Genomic DNA, 18,021 nt, shown 5'->3' with positions numbered 1-18,021 from the left:
ATCAACAAACCTATCATCTTACTTACATGACTAGTTCATCACTCATCAACTATAAAACAATAAATTAATAACCAAATTTTCATTATACAACTTATTCACCATTAATCAACTGTAAAACACCATTAAAGAACATTATTCTAATCATTCAACTCGCGCCTAGTGTCACTCATTGGATGCGTAACGCCACTTACTGGGCACCTGACGTTAGTGAGGTAGGGAGCTCCTTGTCCCACCCATGCCTGACATCACACCTCTTGTGCCTAGCATGGATAAGGCAGAGAATGACCCACAGTCCTATTCTTGGCGTGGAAACATCCACACTCGGCCCTAATCAAGTAGGGAGCTCTCTGCCTGACTCAAGTCTGGTGCCTCACACTTAAGCGCTTAACATGAACCTAGGCAGAAACAAGTTTCACTCCTCACACTTGACGCCATTCAACCCACACTACTACAAAAACACTATTCTACGTCACTATATCTACATCGGTTTTAATAAAACCGATGTAAAACAAAAGTGCGGTGGCATTTTTGTAATTAAATAGAAGATGCAAGTATAATTACATCGGTTCTGGGAATAAAAGATGTAAATATGAAGTAGTTTTACATCGGTTTTTGTGGTAACCGATGTAAATATGAAGGGCATTATTATTTTACATTGTTTAGGTTCGTGACCGATGTAGAATTTGAAGACATTTCCTAACACCAGCTTGATCTCGTGCTTTCTCGGTGCGCGCTTCTCCAACTCCATCGATCTCGTGCTTTCTCATCTGTGCGCGCTTCTCCAACTCCATGCGTAGGAAGCTCTTTGATTGGCGAAACCTTCTTTGAGTGTTCCTCAACTGATTGTCTACTCTCGGGCAACAACCGTAGGTACTCGAGAACTAGGGTATTCCATTTTCTTTGTGAATGCATTGAATCCCTCTTCTAATGAATGTTTCTTTTATTTTTCTGGGTTTGTTTTGGAAGAATTGAACGCATTGTATTCTTTGAATGCACTATTAGAAGCCTTGTCGGATCCTCAAAACTACGTTCATCAAAAACTTCGGAAGCTGGTAATTTATTTTTTCCAGAAGTGGAGCGCATATGCACTTTCTTCTAATTCCTCCATGCATTTGACCCATTCTTCTGTTTCATTTTTTGTTCTTCACTTTTTTCTTTAATTATTGTCCTGCTTGCTCTTACTTTTATGGTGTTTTGGAGTTTCATGAAGCTTGGAAGAAAAACTTTTGATGTTAATTTTGAGGTTTTTGTTTTTGTGATAATCTAAAACCGGTTTTGTGAAGGGTAATTATCGTATTGCTAGTTTACTAGGAAAAGAAAAGGATTGTGCCTACAAGTTGAGTATCAGAAGTTAGATCTACTTTGTAAGGATCAAAGGGAAGCCTCTGATTTGATTTTAATAAAATCTATTTTCTTTTTATTGTATTGTTTAGTGATTTTTGGAACTCTTAATTCTCACTGTTCTTCGTCTTCTTTTTCTCTTCTAGACTATAATTACCTCTTTTTAGCTTTTGATTGTTTTAAATCTTCCAATTACCTGTTTGGTTTCATGTTTTGGAACTGTTTTTGGGTGGTTAGTTAGTCATCCATAAGAAATGATTTTGCGTAACTTTTTGCATAAATGATTTTTTTTGATGTGTTTGTCTAAACTTTTTTTAAAATAAACAATTTTCTACAATTTTTAAGAAGCAACTCCTATCTACTTCTTAAAGAATTGTTTTATTTTTAAAACACTTGTTTAGAAACACTTATTATTACTTACTAAACAAGATTGGAATGAAACACGATACAAATTTTAAAAAGTTGCTTTGATTCCTCAGTTCTCCTTGTTATAAAAAAAGAGACATCAACTCAATCCCAAGAGGAGTAAAGGCCTCAACACTCAACACCTTTTAGACTTGGAGTTTATAGTAGTATTTCCTATGAAAGAAGTGACACGTTGATGGTGAACTCTGTTTACACTTCACAGGGTCTCTGTGGACAACACTACATGCCATAATTGTACACTTGTCAAGGTATAATTTCTCAAAATAATTAGTTAGAACTTTTTTCCATGACCTTATTGCGAGTCGTGGTTTGTGATTAATTTAGCTCAACTCATGTCTGCTTGAGTAGCCTTGTGACCTTAAAAGAAAATTATAATAGATAAACACGTCAGATTTTGATCTATGATTTGAAAAGTTGAACAAACTTATTTCAACCCAACCACTTGCTAACTTAACTGCACTGATAATTTTCTGCAAAACTTGCTAAGAATTTGCTGCAAAACTCCAATCAGGGGTATTTCCTCTCAATAAATGGTGCACCTAAATTTTTAAGAGATTTTCACGATTTTTTAAATTTGAGAAGAAAATGAGATGGTGTGCGTTAACGATGTTGTGTTGCTCTAGTTTTAACATGATTTGAACTAATTCTTTGCTATTTGTTGATCTTGGCTTGAGTGGTGCTGACGTATTCTTTTTGAATTTTTGATCTGGATCTTTTCCAGCTTGGTGCTGGTTTGAACCTTTTATGTACTTTTTATAAGCCTCAAACAGAATTGATCTTTGGAATGCATAACGGTAGATAATTCTAGCTTGCTATTTTGTAAGTGCTTTTATATAATAAATATTACTATCTATAGATTTGAGGAGTTGCATTTTAACATATTACTACTGTTATTGCAAAACTTGCTCGAGACTACCATTAAATGATAATAAAATCAATCAGATTTATTATTCTTTTATGTGAAAGCAGCAATTGTTGGTTTGAGTGGTAAGATTCATCTTTGTGTTAGAAGAGGAAGGATCAAATTCTAGATATCATATTAAAAATGGTCTGGGCCTAAGTTAATGAAAATGAAGGGGGTGGTCAACTGGAATAAGAGTAGTGAGTGACCTTTGGGTTTAATTTGGAACCTTTATATCAGCATTTTAATAGTTTCTTTAGGCCATACTATATTTTAGTATTTTTTGCATGGCAACCTTTTTGTTTTGGTGACTATAAATTATGAATGTTCAAAATTAACTATGAAGCTTTGCAGTCTAGTCTTTTAGTTGCAGTTTGGATTTTCCACCGTCCTTTATTTCAGTCATTACCAGCTCAAATGGAATCCCTTCCATGATATGTATTCTTAACACAACACAATGATGTGCTTTTCAGGTGAAACCTTTTGTGATGTTGTTGGAAGCCCATACTATGTTGCACCAGAGGTCTTGCGTAAGCATTATGGGCCTGAATCAGACGTGTGGAGTGCTGGTGTTATTTTGTACATCTTATTAAGTGAGGTGCCACCATTTTGGGCTGGTATCTATATGTCACTTATTTCTACTATAATTATCAATTGTTGACACATTATTGTTTTCTTCATGTAATCCTTCATCACCCTTTAATTGTTCCATATTTTACTTTCTGTGGTGCCACTTCTGTATCAGTTATTATTGAATATTTTAGCACTTTGTTTAATTGTTGCATCTTTTTTTACCTTTTCTTTCTGTGGTGCCCCTTTTACTCAAATGCTCTGTGAGTCTGTTTAGTTAATATATTTATTATTGTATACCATGGACTTAGTGCCTTCTTATGAATACCCTGTTTTGTCTTCTTTTAAAATGGAATTCAAAGTTATAGCTTTATTAGAGTAGTTATTGTATGTGATAACCTCTAATTCAGGAAACTAACTGGAACTCAACAATTAGATTTTGAAATTATACTATGAATGAAATATGATATGTTTATACAGGTAACCCAGAAAGAATCTAAAAAAATAATTGATTTTTTTTTGTTTTTTTAAATGCAATCTACATCGGTTTAAAGTAGAACCGATGTAGATTTGCGTTCAAATCTACATCGGTTTTATTTACAACCGATGTAGATTTGAACGCAAATCTACATCGGTTTTCTGACAACCGATGTAGATTTGAACGCAAATTTACATCGGTTTATTCTACATCGGTTATAAAACCGATGTAAATTACCTTCTAGAACCGATGTAGAACAGTGCTTTTGTAGTAGTGCCACGATCAATGTGATTTCAACTTAAGATGAGTCTCTCTCATCACGCCTAGTACCACTAGTCCTATGCCCAGTGTGAGTGAGACAAACACCTTTCCTTCAGAATAACGCTCGGTGCCTTGAAGGCACGCCCAATGTGATATCAAATTCTGCACTTGCGTAGAACTTGATTTTGCATAATACTTCAAATCCAGCAAGTTCCAACCACATGAAACATAAACAACAACATCATTACAACTTATATAACACAAATTCATCATAAAAAACGACATGCAATTGAAAATCAAACACCACTCAAGCATGAACCTCCATGAACATACAACTCACACAAAACCCTCATTTTCAACTTCATCATTAAATTAATCAATTGAAATAGGCATCTCATTCCTATCATCATAGCCACATAAAAGCATTCCTAATTTGAATCATTGCTTCCTTTATCTCTTGGAGACTTAAATTCGCAAGAGGAGAAGAAGAGAAGTGATTCTGTACACCTCATGCTTGAAGTTCCAACCCTAAAGCTCGGAATTCTTCACCACCTCTTGATTGAAATGGTGGAGAAAGAAAGGTTAAAGTGAGAATGAAGAAAGGAAGAGACAAAGGAAGGAAGAAATAAGAGTAATCCTTCGTTAACTTTTCTCCAAGGTTCTTTAGAATTTTAAGTTATGAACTTCCTTCTATACCTTTCTTGAGCTGACTCCGCTTATCTCTAGTCCAACCTTGTAGAGACCAGTGTACTCTCGAGGTGTCTCAGTCCTAAAGCTCTCAAAAATCAATTTTCAAATCAAATAATAAAGCTATGAGATGATGGTCTATTTGATTAAAATAAAAAAAATAAATGTAATGGAATAATGAAACATTATTTATATTAATTATAGACAGTTTTAAAATAAATATAATTAAAAAAGAAATAAAAATTTTACATATGTGCATAATATCATTTCTTTTGCTATATATATTCCATTAGCAGAAACAATTCATTCTAACCTTTCATTCCTTTTTTTGGTTAAAAAAAACTCTTTCATTCCTTTTATTCACACTCTAGTGTATTATCACATTTTACTTGCTCCTTTTTCTTTATTTTGGCACCTGACATCTTATAGTTCATATTTTACATCTCATTTTCATAGATATAAATATTGTAACGAGTGTTTTAATGTTTAGGATATATGATTTTTTTTTCAAAGAAGAAGAAAAAAAATGTTTTGAAGAAGAAGTAGATAGAAGTTTGAACTTTTGAATCAACAAAAGACACAAGACGGGAAAGTGTTTTGTGGGTGAAATTTGCGGTACTTATTTAATTTTTTTAAAATGATCTATAATTTTTTCTTTTTTCATGTGTTTCTCATATGTGAATTTTTATTAGTGTATATTAGAAGAATATTAAATTTATGTTGTAAGAGTTAAAAGGTATGTGTCTGATCTGGCAAGTGATGGTTGTATGACATTTGGTTATGTATTGAGATTTGAATATTATAGTTATAGTTTTTTTTTAAAATAATAAAAAATGAATAAATTTATCCTTTGATGACTCTTTAAATTCCAAAAAAAAAAAATAATAATCTGTAAATTTAAAAGATTTGTCCTCTATTATTCTTATTTATTTTTATCAAATTAGAAATTAAAAACTATGGATCAGACCAATTCATTGCAAGTAAATAAAATTAGAATACATTAAGATCAATAATGAAATAAAAATAAAAATAAAAATAGTAACTAAATGTAACAAACTTTTTGTTAGTTATGTCTTTCGAACCTTCCTTATGTTGTAACCTTGTTTTTCGTTGGGTATCTTTTTGGGTTATATATATAATCCTTAGAATGTAAAACAGGTGACATAATTCTGAATACTAAATACATCGAGAAAGGATCAGTTGCCATCTATGGACGTAGCCCATTGGTATTGGGTGAACCACCTAACATTCTCTGTATTCAGCTTTCTTTGTCTTGGTTGTGTCTTATTTTGTTAAAACGGATTCATCATATTCACAACAAATTGGCACCAGAGCACAGGTTACGATCCAGGGAAGGGGATAAATCTCGTTTCTGATTTCGTAACTCTGACCTGATACTTTCTGGCTTCCACTGTTATTGTGAAAAAGGAAATGATCAAGAACCATGTCGAACACCATCAGGATTGAAAAATTCAATGGAAAGAATAGTTTTAATCTCTGGCATATCAAGATGCGTGCGTTGCTAAAGGAACAGAGGGTTTGGGGTCCCTTAGCTATCACTTCCGTAAAGAAAGAGAGCAAAACTGAATCCGACAAGATAACCTCCATCAAGAAGGAGGATTTTGCATAACAAGAAGAGAAAGCACATTCCCTGATTCTACTTTCTCTATCAAATGAAGTGCTCTATGAAGTTGCAGATCAAGAAACAGCTTGTGGTCTATGGTTAAAGCTAGAGAAGCTCTACATGACCAAATCAATCTATAACAAGCTACTGCTGAAACGTCGCTTGTTTGGCTTGCACATGAAGGAAAGTACTCCACTAAAGGAACATTTAGATGAATTCAATTCAATTTTGATGGAACTCAGAGACATTGATGTCAAGATTGAAGATGAAAATTCTGCAATGATTCTTCTAGCCTCGCCACCACCTTCATATGAGAGTTTTGTGAACTCTCTAAGTGTTGGAAAGGATTTCATCACTCTAGAGGAAGTGAAATCAAGTCTACACCTTAGAGACCTAAGACACAAAGCTTCTGCAAGTAGTGAGGAATCAAATGGCATAGGACTTGCTATTACTAACTTTTCAAAGAATGGCAAGAAGAAGAAAGACAAAGGCAAGAAAAAGTCAAAGGGTAATCACATACTCTCAAAAGATATTTGCAATTACTGTAAAGAACCTAGTCATTGGAAGAATGACTGTCCAAAGAAGAAAAATCATAAACCAACTATTGCAAGTGTTCAAGAATCTACTACCTCATCAAATAATGAGCTTGTACTCTCGATTGTTGACAATCACCAACAATCTGCTGACCAATGGGTACTTGATTCAGGCTGCTCTTATCATATGTGCCCTAATAGGAGCTGGTTTCTCACATATGAAGAAAGATTAGGAGGAAGAGTTTTCATGGGAAATGATATGCCTTGCAAAACAGTTGGTATAGGTACAATCCAACTTAGAATGCATGATGGAGTGATCAGAACCCTTACAGAAGTAAGACATGTACTAGATCTGAAAAAGAATCTTATCTCTGTTGGAGTTCTGGATTCTAAAGGTTTTAAGTGCAATGTTAAAAATGGAGTAATGGATATTAAGAGAGGGTCTACAATTGTGATGAGAAGTTTTAAGAAAGGAAATCTCTACATGCTTCAAGGATCAACTAGTTCTATATTAGAATCTGTCTCTGTTGCTGAAAAGAACATACCTAATCTCACCTATCTATGGCACATGAGACTTGGTCACATGAGTGAAATGGGAATGATGATTTTAAGCAAGCAACAATTACTTGGAAATCATGCTGTCAAAGAACTCAGATTCTGTGAGCATTGTGTTTCTGGTAAACAACACATAATCAAGTCTCCTAAAGCTCAACACTCAACCAAATCTACCTTGGATTACATTCACTCAGACTTTTGGGGACCTTCTCAAGTACCTTCACTTGGAGGAGGCAGATATTTTCTCTCAATCATAGACGACTACTCAAGGATGACTTGGATATTCATTATGAAGCACAAGAATCAAGCTTTCAAATGCTTTAAAGAATGGAAGACTTTGGTGGAGAAACAAACAAGTAAAAGGGTCAAAAGGTTGAGGACTAATAATGGTCTAGAATTCTGCTCAAAAGAATTCAATGATTATTGCAAAGCTGAAGGTATTGCTAGACAATACATTGTGAGAAACACTCCACAACAAAATGGAGTGGCCGAGAGAATGAACAGAACTTTGTTGGAGAGAGCTAGATGTCTTTTATCAAATGCTGGACTAAGTAGAAGTTTTTGGGCTGAAGCAGTAAGCACAACTTGCTATTTGATAAACAGATCACCATCCACTATTATAGATTGTAAAACATCGATTGAGGTATGGTCAAATAAACCTGCAAACTATTCTTTACTTAGAGTTTTTGGTTGCAATGCATATTATCATGTTAATGAGGGTAAGTTAGAACCTAGATCTAAGAAGGGTCTGTTCATGGGATATGGTGATGGAGTTAAAGGATATAGAATCTGGTCACTTGCTGAAAGAAAGGTTATTCTAAGTCGAGATGTTATATTTGATGAATTTCACTTGTTTTACCCGAGTTTGGAGTTTACTGTTTCAGGTAGAAATTAGAAAATTCTCAAACAGGTGGAGGATGGTAACACTTCAGGATCCACACTAGATGAGGAAAAATCAGAAGATCTTAATGAAGATTCACAACAGCAACAATTCGAAGTTGATAATAGTGATCCCTCAAGTCCTCAAGGATCAAGCATTCAAACTCAATCTGATACAAAAGCCTTGTAGACACCCAATTTCGTCCAGGGGGCATACAAATAATAAGATAGGACATCAGAGGACCCAAAGGCCCAAATCAACTTTTTTTAGTGGCCCGGAACGGGCCGTTCTCGAATTGGAACGTGCCGTTCCGAGGCTTCTAAAAGGCCTAAAAAATATAGGTTGGAATGGGCCGTTCTAGACCAGAACGGGCCGTTCCGAACCAATCAAAGGGGCTAAATTTTTTACCCCAGAACGGGCCGTTCTCACTTCAAAACGGGCCGTTCTAGTTCCCCGGAACGGGCTGTTCTGATTTCAGAACGGGCCGTTCTAGGGTACGAAAAATCCACATAACGTTCGGATTTGGAACGGGCCGTTCTGAATCCAGAACGGGCCGTTCCGGCCCACGTATGATGCCTATAAATAAGAAATCTCGGGCACAGTTCAAGGGACCCCAAAAATTTCATCCAAGACTCCTTAGAGCTCGAAATTTCTCCTTTTTTTTTGTATTTCTTGAGATTTTGTGAGGGCATTGTAGTGTGAAAGGTTGCCACAAAGCACCTAAAATCTTCCTATTTTGAAGATTCAATAGAGCTCATTCAAGAGGTATTTCAGTTAATCTCTTTCTCTCTTATTTATTTATTTATTTCTTATTTATAATTAATATTATTATAATAAAAATAATCATGTAGACATTTTAGATTAATTGTATAATTTAAATTTCAAGCATGTAAATAATAATTAATAAAAGGGGATTTAATATTTCTATTATTATTATTTATAATTCTAACTTCATCATAGGGTACCGATTAAGGGCGTTGTAGGGGTGCTTAATACCTTCTCTACACGTAACTGACCCCCCGAACCCAATTCTGGTTATCAAGTCCATTATTGGACTTTTAAAAAATCTTTTCTTTTTCCAATGTTTTGAGTAAAACATTGGTGGCGACTCCATGAACCTATTTTCAAAGCCATTAATTAAGGATTAGTCTGGTTTTAAGGATTCCTTTTAAAAGTCTCATCAATTAAGGAATGCCCGGACACCAGACTAATCCTTAATTAATGGTTTTGAAAATAGGTTCATGGAGTTGCCACCAATATTTTACTCAAAACATTGGAAAAAGAAAAGATTTTTTAAAAGTCCAATAATGGCCTTGATAACCAGAATTGGGTTCGGGGGTCGGTTACGTGTAGAGAAGGTATTAAGCACCCCTACAACGCCCTTAATCGGTACCTATGATGAAGTTAGAATTATAAATAATAATAATAGAAATATTAAATCCCCTTTTATTAATTATTATTTACATGCTTGAAATTTAAATTATACAATTAATCCTAAAATGTCTACATGATTATTTTTATTATAACAATATTAATTATAAATAAGAAATAAATAAATAAAAAAGATAGAAAGAGCTTAACTGAAATACCTCTTGAATGAGCTCTATTGAATCTTCAAAATAGGAAGATTTTAGGTATATTTGTATATTTGTACCCTAGAACGGCCCGTTCCGGTGAACCAGAATGGCACGTTCTGATTTAAGAACAGCCCGTTCCGGGGTACAGATTTTAGGCCATTTGTTTAGTTTGGAATGGCCCGTTCTGGTCTAGAACGGCCCGTTTCAGCTATCAATTTTTAAGCCATTGAGAAGCCTCGGAACGGCCCGTTCCAATTGGAGAACAGCCCGTTCCGGACTTGGGAACGGCCTGTTCCGATTTCGGAACGGCACGTTCCGGGCCACTAAAAAAAGTTAATTTGGATTTTTGGGCCCTCTGATGTCCTATCTTGTTTGTATGCCCCTCGGACGAAATTGGGTGTCTACAGGTGCCCCTCTTTACTTGTCCTTTGGAATAGCTGTGTTGCTTTTCCAAAGGCAAGTAAAGACGTAGACATTTCGTCCGGGTCTTCTTCTCGTCTTTGTGTTGATGCTTCTACGTTGCTTCCCTTGGACTAATGTATTTGCTTGTATCCTCACCCTTTAGAGTAGTTGAGCATTGATTGCGTACTCTATTGGGTAACAAGGTTGACAAACTGTACACCTGATCTTCAGTCTTCGAGTAGAAGCTCCATTGTTTCTCTTGTGATAGTGAGGTGGAGATCCGGTTCTTCAATCTGCTGATGTTGAGTATTGTTGTGCCGGCCTCTCCAAGCCGCCTGCTGATATTGTGAGTGTTATTGTGCCAGCCTCTTCAGGCCGCCTGCTGATATTGTGAGTATTATTGTACCGACCACTACAAGAAAATTCTGTATTTCAGACAACAAAAATCCGTGGGAAATGCCCAAAATCCGTGGGTAATGAGGCATTTCCGACGGATTACCGACGGAAACTAATCCGTCGGTAAATTGGTCGTCTGAAATTTACCCACGGATTTTTATCCGTGGGTAACTTTCCCACGGATTTATCCGTGGGTAATTTCCCACAGATTTATCCGTGGGTAACTTTCCCACAGATTTTCCCACGGATTTATCCGTGGGTAATTTCCCATGGATAAATCCGTGGGTAATTGGTAATTTCCCACGGATAAATCCGTGGGAAATTACCCGAAAATTATAATTTTTTTTAATTTTAATAAATTTATTAATGTAACAACCCTTATATTTGGCCTCTCAAGGGTTCTATTTCACGATATTTCATTGTTTAGTGTGTTTTATCCTTACTTGTGCAATTTCTGGGAAACTTCCCAGAAGGTCACCCATCCCTGTACTACTCCAGGTCAAGCACGCTTAACTGTGAAGTTCTTATGAGTAAGCTACCGAAATGTATATGTATGTTGTCAGTATAACTTGTACAAATTAATTCATTTAAGTCATCCTCAAATATACAATCTCATATTTGTACTATAATAATAATATATAATAATTTTAAATTATATATAATAATAATTAATAATAATAATATATTTATTTATTATTTATTTATATGTACTTACTTTTATAATTAACGTCTACTTATTTTTATTTAAAATTATAATTTAAATTATTTAATTTTATAATTTATAATGATAATATAATTTAAAAAATTATAAATATTTATTTAATACATACTTATAAATTAAATTTTAATATTTTAAATAAATTATTAATTAATTTAAAATATTTATTTACCTTAAATCAAACATATAAAATTCAAAAAATGTATTTATCCTTGGTATTTTTTTTTTCTAATTATCAACTATTAATAAAATACTAACTTAAAATCTTATCTAATTATATATAATATTCTCATATCAAATTTAAAATCAGATATTAGTTATACAAAAATATTAAGATCATATAGTAAAACCAGATATTAATTATACAAAAATATTAAGATCATATAGTAAATTGTCAATAAGATTTTAGTTAAATAATTTAAAATAATTAATGTTTCAATTATATTGTTAATTCACAAATAATTTATTCCAAAACTAATTATTTTTTTATATTAATTATTAGTAAAATTTAGTAACTTTTAATTTAGCAATTAATTAAATCGATAAAATTCAACACACGCCATGAGTTACTGAGCGGAATAACTTTACTAAAGAGTTATTTTATAAGTTATCTTAAATCAAACATATAAAATTCAAAAAATGTATTTATCCTTGTTTTATTTTTTAATTATCAACTATTAATAAAATACTAACTTAAAATCTCATCTAATAATATCATAATATTTTCATATCAAATTTAAAACCAGTTCTTACATTTTCGACAAATATAAATTTGTCTGAAATATTTCATCAATAATATAGTTTTTCCTACAAAAATTTTCTCATCGAAAATATAAATTTTTCAACAGATTTAATTTTGTTTTATAAGAATTCATCTTCGATTAATATAACATTTTGTATATATGATTTAAGAGTAAAATATTTTTAATTTAACGGTTGAATTTACAAAATTCACATTTAATATAAAGTTATACGTCATCTTGTAACTGATTTTGTCTAAAAAATAATAGATAATCATACCCTTAACTAATTTTTATTTTATATATTCTAATTTTATTTGTAATAATATGTTATATATTTAAATAATTTAATTTAAATAATTTTTTAAGTATATTTTTGTGTTTTCACTTAAAATATTTGAATTTCTATATTTTAATTTGAATTATTTTTAAGTATATTTTTGTCTTTTTGTCTTAAATTTTTGAATTTCTATATTGTAATTTAAATAATTTTTTATTTCTATTATTTATTAATTCTTTTCTTTTTTAATGTTTTATAACATTATTAAAATTTTATAATTTTAATCTCTCTAATTTTATCTTACTTTTTATTTTATAAATATAATTTGGATTATTCATTTTATAATTAAATTATTTTTTTTTTAATTTTTTATGAGTTTACATTCTAAGAATGTATTGAAACTTCTCAATTTTGAATTTAAAAAAAATAATTTTTCACAGAATTTCCCACGGATTTATCCGTGGGTAATTTCCCACGGACTAATCCGTGGGTAATTTCCCACGGATAAATCCGTGGGAAATTCTGTGAAAAATTATTTTTTTAAAATTCAAAATTTTATTAAATAATTATCCTATTTAAAGATATTAAATCAATCATAATTATGTAAATCAAAACAAGTTCATTCATACAAAATAAAATGTCATACATAACAAATAAAGTTTAGGAGTTCAAATTTAAAAATAACATATAGTACGATCAAAACAAGTTCATTCATCCATGTTGTTGCTATCTAATAATTAAATATTGAGAAATTTCAATACATTCTTAGAATGTAAACTCATAAAAAATTTAAAAAATTTAATTTAATTATAAAATGAATAATCCAAATTATATTTATAAAATAAAAAGTAAGATAAAATTAGAGAGATTAAAATTATAAAATTTTATTAATGTTATAAAATATTTAAAATAAAAAGAATTAATAAATAATAGAAATAAAAAATTATTAAAATTAAAATATAGAAATTCAAAAATTTAAGACAAAAAGACAAAAATATACTTAAAAAATAATTCAAATTAAAATATAGAAATTCAAATATTTTAAGTGAAAAGACAAAAATATACTTAAAAGATTATTAAAATTAAACTATTTAAATATATAATCATATTATTTCAAATAAAATTAGAATATATAAAATAAAAATTAGTTAAGGGTATGATTATCTATTATTTTTTTAGACAAAATCAGTTACAAGATGACGTATATTTCCCTTTATCTATTACTATAGATAATCAAACAACTATATATTTAACTATTTTTCTTCTATTCATTTTCTCTGTCTTTATCTCTACTTTCTATATATAGATTCATTGAATTTTTAAATACTCATATTTATACTCGTTACTTTGTATTTTACTGATTTACTTAAATATAAAATTCAGAAATCAATAAAATGTAAATTTAAGAAATTAGTACAAGTTAAAGAGAGATTTTTAAATCAATAAGTTATTAGGAACAAAAATAATTATTTAGTGTAATTATTTTAACTTTAATGTTTTAAGTTTTAAATAAAGAAGATTTAATCTAGAAAAAATTTCATTAACCCCTACTTGAAGTTTTTCTCAATAACGTCACACATATATCTCTTCTCAAATTTTTAAGTGAGTATTAATTTTCTTATTTATTTATTTAAGTGGCACATACAACTACTTATATAAGATAATACTGTTTATATACTATTAAGAGAAAATAATTTATTAATACAAATATCAATAATTAAATGAGATTTGATCTCTTATTTCATTATTTCAACTTTTTTGAAATTTATTTTAAATATCATGCACACTGTGATTTAAAAAAATATATTAAATTTAAGTAATAATTTTAAAAATGAATTGAAAAAAATCTTATTTTCAAAATTGAAGATCAATGAAAGTTTTCATCAAAATGACATAGTTTTGGATGTAATTTAGAAATAAATGATAGATACATATATATGATTTGCAGAACATAATTTAACTTTTTTCCCCCTTATTTAATTAATAACGTTATTGTCAAAGAGATGAGTGATTTTTAAAAATTAAAGAAAAGATGTGTTATTCTTAAATTTGAACGTCATGTGTTGGTATTTTTCAAGATAAGTAACAAAAAACACATTTACGCTAATTAGTTTATAATTTATAATAACCTAAACATATAATTATATATAGGTAATATAAGTCATACCTCACACACTTTGATTTATATTTATCTTATCTATATTTTGAAAACACCCATATAATAATGAAAATATTATATAGTGCATTGTTGTGTGTATTGATGCGATTAGGATTGGTTGCATTTGAAAAATAATTGGCTTAAATTTTATTTAATAATTTCATACGTGGGAAACTCCGTCAGAAATTTCAGACGGATTTTAATCCATGGAAAACTTCGTCAGAAATTTTAGACGGATTTAAATCCGTGGGAAATTCCGTCGGAAATTTCAGACGGATATGAATCCGTGGGAAATTCCGTCGAAAATTTCAGACGGATATAAATCCGTGGGAAATTCCGTCAGAAATTTCCCACGGATTTAAATCCGTCAGAAATTCCGTCGGAAATTCCTTCATGTAAAAATCCGTGGGAAATTTCCGATGGATTTTGGTCCGTGGGAAATAATCTGTGGGAAATTTGACTTTTTCTTGTAGTGGACCTCTCCAGGCCGCCTGCTGATATTGTGAGTATTGTTATGCCGGCCTCTCCAGGCCGCCAGCTGATGCTGAGTATTATTATGCTTGCCTCTCCAGGCCGCGTGCTGAATGCTGAGTATTATTATGCCTAGCCTCTCCAGGCCGCCTGCTGAATGCTGAGTATTATTATCCCTAGCCTCTCCAGGCTACCTGCTGATGTTGATGATGCGATTGCCCTTTTTCTATGGGAGGACGTCTGATGAAGACGAGGATTGCTAGTAGGTGGTGCCCTTGTGATGGTGGGCAAAGGAGTAAATGATGAGTATTATTATGCCTGGCCTCTCCAGGCTGCCTGCTGATGATGATGATGTGATTCCCCTTTTCTTTGGGAGGACGTCTGATGAAGATGATGATTGCTGGTAGGTGGTGCCCTTGTGATGGTGGGAAAAGGAGTAAATGATGAGTGACAAAGATTCTAGTGTTGCCCCTGCCATGTGAGTATTGTGATGCCTCTCCAGGCGCATTTATTGTGGGATGGTTGGTAAGAGTTTGGTGTTGTTCTTGTCAAGGTGAGTATTGTAATGCCTCTCCAGGCGTCTGCTTGTAATAGTTTTTTTTTTTTTTTAAATTTTGTTTTCTTAGCTTCAGCTTTTTCATATTTGAAGCTTGCCTTTTTCTACTATTTTTATAAATGCTTCGGCTTTTTGCCTTTTTCTCATGTATTTTTGTTTTTTTATTATCATCATTGGTGGAGGGATCTATTCCATGATGATGTTATTTGCTGAATCTTTATTGATGAGTATTATTTTGGAAGCCACTCCTGGCTTTGGTGAGGAAACCATGCCTGATCTTGGCATTCTCTTGGATTATCCTGCATTTGGTGAAGAGTAGGGTGCGATGGCCTCTTCATGCTTATAGGCTTGCTTGTTTGGTCGTTGAGCTTTTACGAACGCTTTGACCTGATGAATTCCTTTGACCATGGCAAGTATAATGAATGGATGCATGGATGCACATAAAAATGCAAGATAGGAATGATTTTTATTATTTGTTCATTTTTTTGTAACGCCCTTCCATATGCTCCTACCTCATATGCATGTGATGCAGTTTATGCTCATGTGTTTGTTCCTAAAGATGCAATTCATTTTTTTTATGTCAGGAAATTAACTTGTACGTATTAAGGTTAATGTTGACGATTCCTTTTTATTCGTGCCGTTCGTGATTGTTGCCGGGATATGTTCTCTTGAACTCAAGGTTTCAATGGCTCCTAAATTATCAATGTGTAGTCAAATGTCTCTAAACTCCGTTAAGGGACATCTTAGTCTTCCCTCTGTGAGTATTCACTGTGCATTTTTCGTGTATCCTTTCGGTACCATTTTAATGCCATAAGGGTCAAGAGAAAAGAAGAAAAAGGATGTTTGCATTTTTTCAAAAGGTTGTTAGAAGGGATTTTTTTTTTCAAAAGGGGTTTTTAGAAGAATGGCTGGCCAAGGTGGGCTTTAGTGTTTATGGCTATTAAACAAAACATATTTGCTACAAAGAAGATATCATTGTGTTTAGCCTTTTTGGAAAGTGAGGTGATGACTCGGGGTCGTACTCTAATTGGATGATTCCTCTGAGTCGCCTTTCGGTTTTCAACTCAGGTTGCTGCTTTAACGTCCTAATTGTTGCCTAGGTCACTTGAGATGTGTTCCCTAGCGGACATTTTTCTTTTGATCATTTCTTTTGCCTAGGTTACCCATTTTTACTTGTGGATTGCCTAGCAGATCTTGCCTTAACTTTTGCGCAGCCCCCTTAGTGGGTTTCTTGCCGGGCCTTCATTTTTTTTTTGCAGCACTCATGAGGTATGAGATGTCTTTCTTTTATCAAACCCTAGTCATGTTTGAATTCCTGATTGTTCCTTTGTTATCCTTTCCATGCTATTATTGAGTAACATCATTGTTGCAAATACATTTTGTTTATTAAGGGTTGATGGATGAGGCCTAGAGTGGATATTTAGAGGGAGAAGAGAAACAAAAGAGTGTTATGGCATTTAAAACAATACTTTCAATTTACACGTGCCCCTTTAACAAAGCTCGAAGGCCCGGGCATGCCCCGAGTTCGTGATTCATACACAGAGAGATAGACGAAGGTTGCCCCCTAGAAAGTCATGGATGATTTGATAATTTCAAAAAAACCATTCCACTTGCTTGGACGTCGGTGTTTCGAACTAGGAGTGAAATATTTATGAATTCTTACTTTCGAAGGGAATACTCGAACCACCTTTCGATTTCAACTCAGATAGACATTTTTATATATCCCTAACTTTTGCATAGGACGTATCCTATCAGGATTTTGATTCTTTTTTTCTTTACCCTAATTTTTTCCTAAGACGCCCTTTACGGGTTTTCATCCTAGCGGGTTTTTGTCGCACAATGTCTTTACTCCTCAATAGGATTTTGTCTCCCTAGAAGCAAGGATTCGTCCATTCTTGATCATTCCTCCTATCCCGGCAATTGTCATTTCTTCATGGGAAACTCTTGCTATTTGAATCGTCGATTTGGGCGTGTGATGCCCCCAATTACTGATAAATGTTTCCTGATTTGATGTGTCAAGTTCGCATTTGATTACAGTAATTTCCATTATCTGGCTTAACACGCACAAGTTATATGTCCCTTTTTATTCTTATTTATTATTTACAAGGAAGGCGTGTTATCTATATGAAACGTAAAATAGGATGCAAAGACATATGAGAAATTCGACGGATATCATTCTCATTGATTTTTGTTTAGAGAACATTCTTTGCATATTATTATATGTGCCTTCCATTTCTAATGAATGTATGCTAATGTACTATCCCAGGAGATGCATGATATTTATTTTCTGCCTAAATTTTATCATGTTTTTGGCTAAAGGAAATGATGCATGATTTTTGCTATATATTTATATTTTTTTTTGAAATAAACTATCCTATATAATGCTTTGAAGTTTGGGTATATAGAAGGGAGTTAAAATTTTATCATATTTTTTATTAATATTTATTTGTTTATAATTCTTATCCAT

The sequence above is a fragment of the Cajanus cajan genome, chromosome 11, assembly GCF_000230855.2.
Source record: "Cajanus cajan strain Asha chromosome 11, NIPB_CcT2T_4, whole genome shotgun sequence".
NCBI classification, from domain to species: Eukaryota; Viridiplantae; Streptophyta; class Magnoliopsida; order Fabales; family Fabaceae; genus Cajanus; species Cajanus cajan.
This window is presented reverse-complemented; position numbering follows the sequence as displayed.